The 12,184-nt window shown below is 54.9% G+C and overlaps 3 non-coding genes across 3 annotated transcripts; all 3 read left to right on the forward strand.

Moving 5' to 3' along the window:
• Positions 1-2,297: 2,297 nt before the first annotated feature.
• On the forward strand, positions 2,298-2,416 carry LOC147659433 (5S ribosomal RNA). The gene has a single exon (XR_015307244.1). It is a non-coding gene; the product is annotated as a 5S ribosomal RNA (ribosomal RNA).
• Positions 2,417-6,579: 4,163 nt separating this feature from the next.
• LOC147659434 (5S ribosomal RNA) lies at positions 6,580-6,698 on the forward strand. Its single transcript, XR_015307245.1, has one exon. It is a non-coding gene; the product is annotated as a 5S ribosomal RNA (ribosomal RNA).
• Positions 6,699-10,870: 4,172 nt separating this feature from the next.
• Positions 10,871-10,989, forward strand: LOC147659435 (5S ribosomal RNA). The gene has a single exon (XR_015307246.1). It is a non-coding gene; the product is annotated as a 5S ribosomal RNA (ribosomal RNA).
• Positions 10,990-12,184: the final 1,195 nt, after the last annotated feature.

The raw sequence follows: 12,184 nt of genomic DNA on the forward strand, positions 1-12,184 counted from the left end.
AGCGAGAGCGCGCTTTCACGTGCTTTTCGCAGACGAGACCTAAAAAGCGACACTCAACTGCTGCTGCAGGGCTCGGGGAGCTGCCAGGAGGGTTGGGACTGCTACCTTGGTCAGCCAATGAGGGGAGGCAGCAGTCCCTCACTGGTCACAGAGCAGGATGGGGGACAGAGTCAGCGACAGACACTCGGCCGTTGGCACTTCAGGGCTTAAAAACGAAGCGCCCCGCTACGAGGCTATCACGGACGCTCTCCCTTGTCACGAGGGGGAGGGCCTCCAGGACATTTGCTGAGCTGAGGAGGTCAGGCCCACCGGAGCTGTGCCGTCCTCAGCCCAGCAAACTTCAGCTTAGGCAGCCGGGAGCCTGTGCATTTAGCGCATGTTCAGCTCCTGGCTGCCTGGCCTGAACATAAAGAGTGTTTGTCTAGCTGTCCTTTCTTCAGCCTGACGTGCAATCTTTTTCTCCAAAAAGGGCGGGGCAGGGCCTCACTGCCCTTAAGGAGGGGCGGCTGCTGAAGTCAGGCCGCTTACAAGGAGGACCCTTCACCCAGGCAGCACTCAGTCCCTCCTCTGAGTCTCTCTTCTCTATGCACACTGGGGCGGGCCCTGGACATGGATGTGATGTGCATATCAGGCCTCTGTCCCGGATAAATAGGAAAAGGAAACTTGCAGCCAGAGCTGCACAGAAAAAAAAGTGTCACTCCAATGTTTCTGCGGGCGAGCCAGAGTTGAAGAGCGGTAGCCCGGCAGGCGCTGCCACATAGAGCAGTGGCCTGATAGAGTGCCTTAGAGGCCAGTGCAAAGCAAGGCTAGGCACTTGGGGGCAGTTTTACAAGCCCCTTGCGCCTCTTTTACACCGCCGTTGCGACGCAGTGGCGGCGCAAAGCCAGCGCCACTCTGCGGGGTATTTACAACGTGACGCATCTGGGAGATGCATCACGTTGTAAAGCCCTGCACCACATGTAGGCGTTACGGCGCAAGAACGCCTCCCAAAAGTGGCTGAGTGAAATCGACAAGATTTCAGTCAGCTACTTTTAAGGCCATGCTGCGTCAAAACCCTGCGCCTGCTTGAAGCAGGCGTAAGGTTTGACGCAGCATTTCAAGGATAGGGCACCCCCGAGCCTTGCTGGAGCTGCGTCGCGCCTGCGACGCAACTCCAGCAATGCGCCGCCTTTACGGCAGCAGATGCGTCACGCATCTGTCCATTTTTGCCCCATGGTGCGGCGCATCCATGGTGGCGCAGCCGTGACGCACAATAACTGGCGCATCCCTGCTGCCGATATGCAGGGATGCGCCAGTTATTGTAAATGTGCCCCAACGTGAAAAGCCCAGGCTGCGGCTTTGCTAGCTCTCCGGCTGGCACCTGAAGGGAGGTCGGAGCCAGTGTGTGATTGGAAAAGAAGCGAGTGCAAGGCTGGAGGAAGATTTGGCTATCTGTAGCAAGCTTGCCAAGGGTTGTTGGAGTGAAGCGTGCAAGTGAGGTGCAGTGCAGCAGGTTCCAGAGTGGAGGGGGTTGCCAGCACAAGAGACCTGAAGCGGCAGCCTCTCATGCCTACGGCCATACCTGTAGGTATGTTGCCACTCGCTGACACCAAGCTCGGCCCTTGCACAATCACACCTAATCTAACTCGCTAAGAGCACTTTTAAAAAAAAAAAGAAAAAACATATTCTGCTCTCCTCCTCTCCTCTCCGCTTTTTTTTCCTTCTTTTTTTTTTCATGTATTTTATACAAAACAAAATCCGGCATGGAGTTTACAATATGCCTGGCCCTTAACTGTAAACTCGAAAACTGAAAGAAAAGGAAGAAAAGCTTTGCCCTAGGACAGAGGGCTCCCAGTGGGGAGCTGCTGCAAGCTGCTGCTGCTGATGATGGGCAGCGCCGGCCCCGGTTCCGGGCCCCCCTCTCTCGGCTGGGAGCGAGCAGGGGGCTGCTGAGGCAGAGAGCCAGGCGGGTGACCTGAAGGGCCCTGGACTACTCGGGCCCTCACCTCACTCGCTCAGTGCAAAGCAAGAAGTGCCTGGAGGCCAGTGCGAAGCAAGGCTAGGCGCTTGTTAAATGAAAAGGCCAGGCTGCTGGTGTGCTGGTGCTGCTGCTGCTGCTAGTGCCGGCCCCTTTCTTTAGAAGGGCGGTCCCAGCTTCAGCAAGCGCGAGAGATGGCCGTGCTTGGCCGTGTGCAGGAACTTTGAAAGGGAGGGCAGGTGTTTAAAGGGACTGGAAGTGTTTAAATGCACTGGAAGGGAGCCTGGTGACGTGACAGGGGCTGGCTCAGCACAAGAGGCCTGCACCGGCAGGCTCTCGTGCCTACGGCCATACCACCCTGAATGCGCCCGATCTCGTCCGATCTCGGAAGCTAAGCAGGGTCGGGCCTGGTTAGTACTTGGATGGGAGACCGCCTGGGAATACCAGGTGCTGTAGGCATTTTGCTTCTCGCTAGAGGCACTTCTGGTTTTTTCTTCTTCTGTTTTTTGGGGGTGGGGGCATTTCTTCTATTCTTTTATTGTATCTTTCTTCAAAAAGAAAACGCCATCAAGTCCACAACACGCAGGGTCCATAACTTTCCATTCGGAAATTGAAAATTCGGCTGAACTTTACACTGGGTCAAAAAAGATGAAACCCTTTGCCCCAAGATAGGACAGGGGACAGGGGACAGGGGACCCACCCCCCAGCGCAGGGTTTTCTTCTGCTGCTGCTGGGCTGCTCCGGGTGCAGGATCGGTTCCTGGTCGCCCTCTTTTGGCCTTCCCCAGTAGCCCGGGAGCAGGGGGAGGGCTGAGGCAGAGAGGCAGGCAGCGAGTGCCGTTCAGTACAACCGAGAAGGGGCGCACACGCATACACACTCACACTCATGCATTCACATGCAGACACTCGTACCCCCCCCCCCCCTTTCGGGAGACTCACTCACAAATACACATACACTCATACATACTAACACGCACGAACCAAACAGTCAATAAACAAGCATTTACAACGCAATAGGGGGCGCAGCATTAAAGTTTGAGTTACTGGCATTGTAAATGACAATGCTTTGCATTAACCTTTTTTTATTTTTATTTGCAATTGGTATATAAACATTGTTTGTGAATGGTTAGCTGATGTGGTGGTGTCCCCGAGTGATGTGGTGGTGTCCCTGAGTGACGTGGTGGTACCCTTGAGTGGTGTCTCTGAGTGATGTGGTGGTGTCCCTGAGTGATGCGGTGGTGTTCCTGAGTGAAATGGTGTTTGAGGGTGAGGGTGTGAGGGTGAGAGGGTTGTGAGGGTGAGGGGTGTGAGGCTGTAAGGGCGAGTGAGGGTGTGTGAGGGTGAGTGAGCGTGTGTGAGGGTGAGGGTGTGTGAGGGTGAGGGTGTGTGAGGGTGAGTGATGGTGGGTGAGGGTGAGTGAGGGTGTGTGAGGGTCAGAGGGTGCTGCTTTGGAGGAGGGCGTGAAAACATATGTCAGTGCCCGTGGTCAAAGCAATTAAGATGTAATCCACCATTCTCCCCCTCTCCTGGACCCCATTCATATTCGAATCCCAGTTTTCCCTTTCCCTAAAAAACGCCAACTACTTTATAAGCCGGCCCACATTCCCCTCCCCAACACCCAGCTCTGCAGGTTGAAAGGGAGGGAGGGAGGGATGGATGGATGGATGGACACACACACACACACACACACACGTTACAACTTTACTTTCTTAATAAATCATTGTCACTAGATCGTATTTATTAATCAAGTATATATTCACTCACTGCTCTATCTCACACGCTGAGGAGCAGTCACACTCGGTCCCCGTGTTCTCTCTTCACGCACTCGCCAATCTCTCTCAAACAGACGCATGTATTTCTCTCCCACGCACATGCATTTCACCCTCGCTCTCTCTCACACTCCAAGCTGATTCCCCTTCTACATCTCCATCACACACGCCTGCCCACTACGGTTGCCCTTCTTTTCGCACATTCGCCACTCTCTCCTTCACACTTTGAGGCAAAACTCACTCACACCCAGCCCTCTTGCTCCCGCCTAGAAACACACACACACTCCGTCACACATACATATAGTATTCTACAAGCAGGGCAAGTAACTTTGGTCACGGCGAGCGTTCACTGACGTCACCTTCATCATGGGGCTGTGGCGCGCGGCGGAGACGTCACCGTGAGCGTGCACGTCGGCAGCTCCGCGACTTACTCACGCGCGCGACGAAATCCCATGCGCGAGTGGCCAGTTCTTGTCTCTCCTTCTCCCATTGACGATGCTGGGCGCTTGGCCAGCTCTTGTCTCCACTCGTTGTCAGCTGAGCCGACGACTATAGTTCTCGCAGCGAGAGCGCGCTTTCACGTGCTTTTCGCAGACGAGACCTAAAAAGCGACACTCAACTGCTGCTGCAGGGCTCGGGGAGCTGCCAGGAGGGTTGGGACTGCTACCTTGGTCAGCCAATGAGGGGAGGCAGCAGTCCCTCACTGGTCACAGAGCAGGATGGGGGACAGAGTCAGCGACAGACACTCGGCCGTTGGCACTTCAGGGCTTAAAAACGAAGCGCCCCGCTACGAGGCTATCACGGACGCTCTCCCTTGTCACGAGGGGGAGGGCCTCCAGGACATTTGCTGAGCTGAGGAGGTCAGGCCCACCGGAGCTGTGCCGTCCTCAGCCCAGCAAACTTCAGCTTAGGCAGCCGGGAGCCTGTGCATTTAGCGCATGTTCAGCTCCTGGCTGCCTGGCCTGAACATAAAGAGTGTTTGTCTAGCTGTCCTTTCTTCAGCCTGACGTGCAATCTTTTTCTCCAAAAAGGGCGGGGCAGGGCCTCACTGCCCTTAAGGAGGGGCGGCTGCTGAAGTCAGGCCGCTTACAAGGAGGACCCTTCACCCAGGCAGCACTCAGTCCCTCCTCTGAGTCTCTCTTCTCTATGCACACTGGGGCGGGCCCTGGACATGGATGTGATGTGCATATCAGGCCTCTGTCCCGGATAAATAGGAAAAGGAAACTTGCAGCCAGAGCTGCACAGAAAAAAAAGTGTCACTCCAATGTTTCTGCGGGCGAGCCAGAGTTGAAGAGCGGTAGCCCGGCAGGCGCTGCCACATAGAGCAGTGGCCTGATAGAGTGCCTTAGAGGCCAGTGCAAAGCAAGGCTAGGCACTTGGGGGCAGTTTTACAAGCCCCTTGCGCCTCTTTTACACCGCCGTTGCGACGCAGTGGCGGCGCAAAGCCAGCGCCACTCTGCGGGGTATTTACAACGTGACGCATCTGGGAGATGCATCACGTTGTAAAGCCCTGCACCACATGTAGGCGTTACGGCGCAAGAACGCCTCCCAAAAGTGGCTGAGTGAAATCGACAAGATTTCAGTCAGCTACTTTTAAGGCCATGCTGCGTCAAAACCCTACGCCTGCTTGAAGCAGGCGTAAGGTTTGACGCAGCATTTCAAGGATAGGGCACCCCCGAGCCTTGCTGGAGCTGCGTCGCGCCTGCGACGCAACTCCAGCAATGCGCCGCCTTTACGGCAGCAGATGCGTCACGCATCTGTCCATTTTTGCCCCATGGTGCGGCGCATCCATGGTGGCGCAGCCGTGACGCACAATAACTGGCGCATCCCTGCTGCCGATATGCAGGGATGCGCCAGTTATTGTAAATGTGCCCCAACGTGAAAAGCCCAGGCTGCGGCTTTGCTAGCTCTCCGGCTGGCACCTGAAGGGAGGTCGGAGCCAGTGTGTGATTGGAAAAGAAGCGAGTGCAAGGCTGGAGGAAGATTTGGCTATCTGTAGCAAGCTTGCCAAGGGTTGTTGGAGTGAAGCGTGCAAGTGAGGTGCAGTGCAGCAGGTTCCAGAGTGGAGGGGGTTGCCAGCACAAGAGACCTGAAGCGGCAGCCTCTCATGCCTACGGCCATACCTGTAGGTATGTTGCCACTCGCTGACACCAAGCTCGGCCCTTGCACAATCACACCTAATCTAACTCGCTAAGAGCACTTTTAAAAAAAAAAAGAAAAAACATATTCTGCTCTCCTCCTCTCCTCTCCGCTTTTTTTTCCTTCTTTTTTTTTTCATGTATTTTATACAAAATCCGGCATGGAGTTTACAATATGCCTGGCCCTTAACTGTAAACTCGAAAACTGAAAGAAAAGGAAGAAAAGCTTTGCCCTAGGACAGAGGGCTCCCAGTGGGGAGCTGCTGCAAGCTGCTGCTGCTGATGATGGGCAGCGCCGGCCCCGGTTCCGGGCCCCCCTCTCTCGGCTGGGAGCGAGCAGGGGGCTGCTGAGGCAGAGAGCCAGGCGGGTGACCTGAAGGGCCCTGGACTACTCGGGCCCTCACCTCACTCGCTCAGTGCAAAGCAAGAAGTGCCTGGAGGCCAGTGCGAAGCAAGGCTAGGCGCTTGTTAAATGAAAAGGCCAGGCTGCTGGTGTGCTGGTGCTGCTGCTGCTGCTAGTGCCGGCCCCTTTCTTTAGAAGGGCGGTCCCAGCTTCAGCAAGCGCGAGAGATGGCCGTGCTTGGCCGTGTGCAGGAACTTTGAAAGGGAGGGCAGGTGTTTAAAGGGACTGGAAGTGTTTAAATGCACTGGAAGGGAGCCTGGTGACGTGACAGGGGCTGGCTCAGCACAAGAGGCCTGCACCGGCAGGCTCTCGTGCCTACGGCCATACCACCCTGAATGCGCCCGATCTCGTCCGATCTCGGAAGCTAAGCAGGGTCGGGCCTGGTTAGTACTTGGATGGGAGACCGCCTGGGAATACCAGGTGCTGTAGGCATTTTGCTTCTCGCTAGAGGCACTTCTGGTTTTTTCTTCTTCTGTTTTTTGGGGGTGGGGGCATTTCTTCTATTCTTTTATTGTATCTTTCTTCAAAAAGAAAACGCCATCAAGTCCACAACACGCAGGGTCCATAACTTTCCATTCGGAAATTGAAAATTCGGCTGAACTTTACACTGGGTCAAAAAAGATGAAACCCTTTGCCCCAAGATAGGACAGGGGACAGGGGACAGGGGACCCACCCCCCAGCGCAGGGTTTTCTTCTGCTGCTGCTGGGCTGCTCCGGGTGCAGGATCGGTTCCTGGTCGCCCTCTTTTGGCCTTCCCCAGTAGCCCGGGAGCAGGGGGAGGGCTGAGGCAGAGAGGCAGGCAGCGAGTGCCGTTCAGTACAACCGAGAAGGGGCGCACACGCATACACACTCACTTACACTCATGCATTCACATGCAGACACTCGTACCCCCCCCCCCCCCCCCCTTTCGGGAGACTCACTCACAAATACACATACACTCATACATACTAACACGCACGAACCAAACAGTCAATAAACAAGCATTTACAACGCAATAGGGGGCGCAGCATTAAAGTTTGAGTTACTGGCATTGTAAATGACAATGCTTTGCATTAACCTTTTTTTATTTTTATTTGCAATTGGTATATAAACATTGTTTGTGAATGGTTAGCTGATGTGGTGGTGTCCCCGAGTGATGTGGTGGTGTCCCTGAGTGACGTGGTGGTACCCTTGAGTGGTGTCTCTGAGTGATGTGGTGGTGTCCCTGAGTGATGCGGTGGTGTTCCTGAGTGAAATGGTGTTTGAGGGTGAGGGTGTGAGGGTGAGAGGGTTGTGAGGGTGAGGGGTGTGAGGCTGTAAGGGCGAGTGAGGGTGTGTGAGGGTGAGTGAGCGTGTGTGAGGGTGAGGGTGTGTGAGGGTGAGGGTGTGTGAGGGTGAGTGATGGTGGGTGAGGGTGAGTGAGGGTGTGTGAGGGTCAGAGGGTGCTGCTTTGGAGGAGGGCGTGAAAACATATGTCAGTGCCCGTGGTCAAAGCAATTAAGATGTAATCCACCATTCTCCCCCTCTCCTGGACCCCATTCATATTCGAATCCCAGTTTTCCCTTTCCCTAAAAAACGCCAACTACTTTATAAGCCGGCCCACATTCCCCTCCCCAACACCCAGCTCTGCAGGTTGAAAGGGAGGGAGGGAGGGATGGATGGATGGATGGACACACACACACACACACACACACGTTACAACTTTACTTTCTTAATAAATCATTGTCACTAGATCGTATTTATTAATCAAGTATATATTCACTCACTGCTCTATCTCACACGCTGAGGAGCAGTCACACTCGGTCCCCGTGTTCTCTCTTCACGCACTCGCCAATCTCTCTCAAACAGACGCATGTATTTCTCTCCCACGCACATGCATTTCACCCTCGCTCTCTCTCACACTCCAAGCTGATTCCCCTTCTACATCTCCATCACACACGCCTGCCCACTACGGTTGCCCTTCTTTTCGCACATTCGCCACTCTCTCCTTCACACTTTGAGGCAAAACTCACTCACACCCAGCCCTCTTGCTCCCGCCTAGAAACACACACACACTCCGTCACACATACATATAGTATTCTACAAGCAGGGCAAGTAACTTTGGTCACGGCGAGCGTTCACTGACGTCACCTTCATCATGGGGCTGTGGCGCGCGGCGGAGACGTCACCGTGAGCGTGCACGTCGGCAGCTCCGCGACTTACTCACGCGCGCGACGAAATCCCATGCGCGAGTGGCCAGTTCTTGTCTCTCCTTCTCCCATTGACGATGCTGGGCGCTTGGCCAGCTCTTGTCTCCACTCGTTGTCAGCTGAGCCGACGACTATAGTTCTCGCAGCGAGAGCGCGCTTTCACGTGCTTTTCGCAGACGAGACCTAAAAAGCGACACTCAACTGCTGCTGCAGGGCTCGGGGAGCTGCCAGGAGGGTTGGGACTGCTACCTTGGTCAGCCAATGAGGGGAGGCAGCAGTCCCTCACTGGTCACAGAGCAGGATGGGGGACAGAGTCAGCGACAGACACTCGGCCGTTGGCACTTCAGGGCTTAAAAACGAAGCGCCCCGCTACGAGGCTATCACGGACGCTCTCCCTTGTCACGAGGGGGAGGGCCTCCAGGACATTTGCTGAGCTAAGGAGGTCAGGCCCACCGGAGCTGTGCCGTCCTCAGCCCAGCAAACTTCAGCTTAGGCAGCCGGGAGCCTGTGCATTTAGCGCATGTTCAGCTCCTGGCTGCCTGGCCTGAACATAAAGAGTGTTTGTCTAGCTGTCCTTTCTTCAGCCTGACGTGCAATCTTTTTCTCCAAAAAGGGCGGGGCAGGGCCTCACTGCCCTTAAGGAGGGGCGGCTGCTGAAGTCAGGCCGCTTACAAGGAGGACCCTTCACCCAGGCAGCACTCAGTCCCTCCTCTGAGTCTCTCTTCTCTATGCACACTGGGGCGGGCCCTGGACATGGATGTGATGTGCATATCAGGCCTCTGTCCCGGATAAATAGGAAAAGGAAACTTGCAGCCAGAGCTGCACAGAAAAAAAAGTGTCACTCCAATGTTTCTGCGGGCGAGCCAGAGTTGAAGAGCGGTAGCCCGGCAGGCGCTGCCACATAGAGCAGTGGCCTGATAGAGTGCCTTAGAGGCCAGTGCAAAGCAAGGCTAGGCACTTGGGGGCAGTTTTACAAGCCCCTTGCGCCTCTTTTACACCGCCGTTGCGACGCAGTGGCGGCGCAAAGCCAGCGCCACTCTGCGGGGTATTTACAACGTGACGCATCTGGGAGATGCATCACGTTGTAAAGCCCTGCACCACATGTAGGCGTTACGGCGCAAGAACGCCTCCCAAAAGTGGCTGAGTGAAATCGACAAGATTTCAGTCAGCTACTTTTAAGGCCATGCTGCGTCAAAACCCTGCGCCTGCTTGAAGCAGGCGTAAGGTTTGACGCAGCATTTCAAGGATAGGGCACCCCCGAGCCTTGCTGGAGCTGCGTCGCGCCTGCGACGCAACTCCAGCAATGCGCCGCCTTTACGGCAGCAGATGCGTCACGCATCTGTCCATTTTTGCCCCATGGTGCGGCGCATCCATGGTGGCGCAGCCGTGACGCACAATAACTGGCGCATCCCTGCTGCCGATATGCAGGGATGCGCCAGTTATTGTAAATGTGCCCCAACGTGAAAAGCCCAGGCTGCGGCTTTGCTAGCTCTCCGGCTGGCACCTGAAGGGAGGTCGGAGCCAGTGTGTGATTGGAAAAGAAGCGAGTGCAAGGCTGGAGGAAGATTTGGCTATCTGTAGCAAGCTTGCCAAGGGTTGTTGGAGTGAAGCGTGCAAGTGAGGTGCAGTGCAGCAGGTTCCAGAGTGGAGGGGGTTGCCAGCACAAGAGACCTGAAGCGGCAGCCTCTCATGCCTACGGCCATACCTGTAGGTATGTTGCCACTCGCTGACACCAAGCTCGGCCCTTGCACAATCACACCTAATCTAACTCGCTAAGAGCACTTTTAAAAAAAAAAAGAAAAAACATATTCTGCTCTCCTCCTCTCCTCTCCGCTTTTTTTTCCTTCTTTTTTTTTTCATGTATTTTATACAAAATCCGGCATGGAGTTTACAATATGCCTGGCCCTTAACTGTAAACTCGAAAACTGAAAGAAAAGGAAGAAAAGCTTTGCCCTAGGACAGAGGGCTCCCAGTGGGGAGCTGCTGCAAGCTGCTGCTGCTGATGATGGGCAGCGCCGGCCCCGGTTCCGGGCCCCCCTCTCTCGGCTGGGAGCGAGCAGGGGGCTGCTGAGGCAGAGAGCCAGGCGGGTGACCTGAAGGGCCCTGGACTACTCGGGCCCTCACCTCACTCGCTCAGTGCAAAGCAAGAAGTGCCTGGAGGCCAGTGCGAAGCAAGGCTAGGCGCTTGTTAAATGAAAAGGCCAGGCTGCTGGTGTGCTGGTGCTGCTGCTGCTGCTAGTGCCGGCCCCTTTCTTTAGAAGGGCGGTCCCAGCTTCAGCAAGCGCGAGAGATGGCCGTGCTTGGCCGTGTGCAGGAACTTTGAAAGGGAGGGCAGGTGTTTAAAGGGACTGGAAGTGTTTAAATGCACTGGAAGGGAGCCTGGTGACGTGACAGGGGCTGGCTCAGCACAAGAGGCCTGCACCGGCAGGCTCTCGTGCCTACGGCCATACCACCCTGAATGCGCCCGATCTCGTCCGATCTCGGAAGCTAAGCAGGGTCGGGCCTGGTTAGTACTTGGATGGGAGACCGCCTGGGAATACCAGGTGCTGTAGGCATTTTGCTTCTCGCTAGAGGCACTTCTGGTTTTTTCTTCTTCTGTTTTTTGGGGGTGGGGGCATTTCTTCTATTCTTTTATTGTATCTTTCTTCAAAAAGAAAACGCCATCAAGTCCACAACACGCAGGGTCCATAACTTTCCATTCGGAAATTGAAAATTCGGCTGAACTTTACACTGGGTCAAAAAAGATGAAACCCTTTGCCCCAAGATAGGACAGGGGACAGGGGACAGGGGACCCACCCCCCAGCGCAGGGTTTTCTTCTGCTGCTGCTGGGCTGCTCCGGGTGCAGGATCGGTTCCTGGTCGCCCTCTTTTGGCCTTCCCCAGTAGCCCGGGAGCAGGGGGAGGGCTGAGGCAGAGAGGCAGGCAGCGAGTGCCGTTCAGTACAACCGAGAAGGGGCGCACACGCATACACACTCACTTACACTCATGCATTCACATGCAGACACTCGTACCCCCCCCCCCCCCCCTTTCGGGAGACTCACTCACAAATACACATACACTCATACATACTAACACGCACGAACCAAACAGTCAATAAACAAGCATTTACAACGCAATAGGGGGCGCAGCATTAAAGTTTGAGTTACTGGCATTGTAAATGACAATGCTTTGCATTAACCTTTTTTTATTTTTATTTGCAATTGGTATATAAACATTGTTTGTGAATGGTTAGCTGATGTGGTGGTGTCCCCGAGTGATGTGGTGGTGTCCCTGAGTGACGTGGTGGTACCCTTGAGTGGTGTCTCTGAGTGATGTGGTGGTGTCCCTGAGTGATGCGGTGGTGTTCCTGAGTGAAATGGTGTTTGAGGGTGAGGGTGTGAGGGTGAGAGGGTTGTGAGGGTGAGGGGTGTGAGGCTGTAAGGGCGAGTGAGGGTGTGTGAGGGTGAGTGAGCGTGTGTGAGGGTGAGGGTGTGTGAGGGTGAGGGTGTGTGAGGGTGAGTGATGGTGGGTGAGGGTGAGTGAGGGTGTGTGAGGGTCAGAGGGTGCTGCTTTGGAGGAGGGCGTGAAAACATATGTCAGTGCCCGTGGTCAAAGCAATTAAGATGTAATCCACCATTCTCCCCCTCTCCTGGACCCCATTCATATTCGAATCCCAGTTTTCCCTTTCCCTAAAAAACGCCAACTACTTTATAAGCCGGCCCACATTCCCCTCCCCAACACCCAGCTCTGCAGGTTGAAAGGGAGGGAGGG

The sequence above is a fragment of the Lissotriton vulgaris genome, unplaced genomic scaffold, assembly GCF_964263255.1.
Source record: "Lissotriton vulgaris unplaced genomic scaffold, aLisVul1.2 SCAFFOLD_2573, whole genome shotgun sequence".
Lineage (NCBI taxonomy): Eukaryota > Metazoa > Chordata > Amphibia > Caudata > Salamandridae > Lissotriton > Lissotriton vulgaris.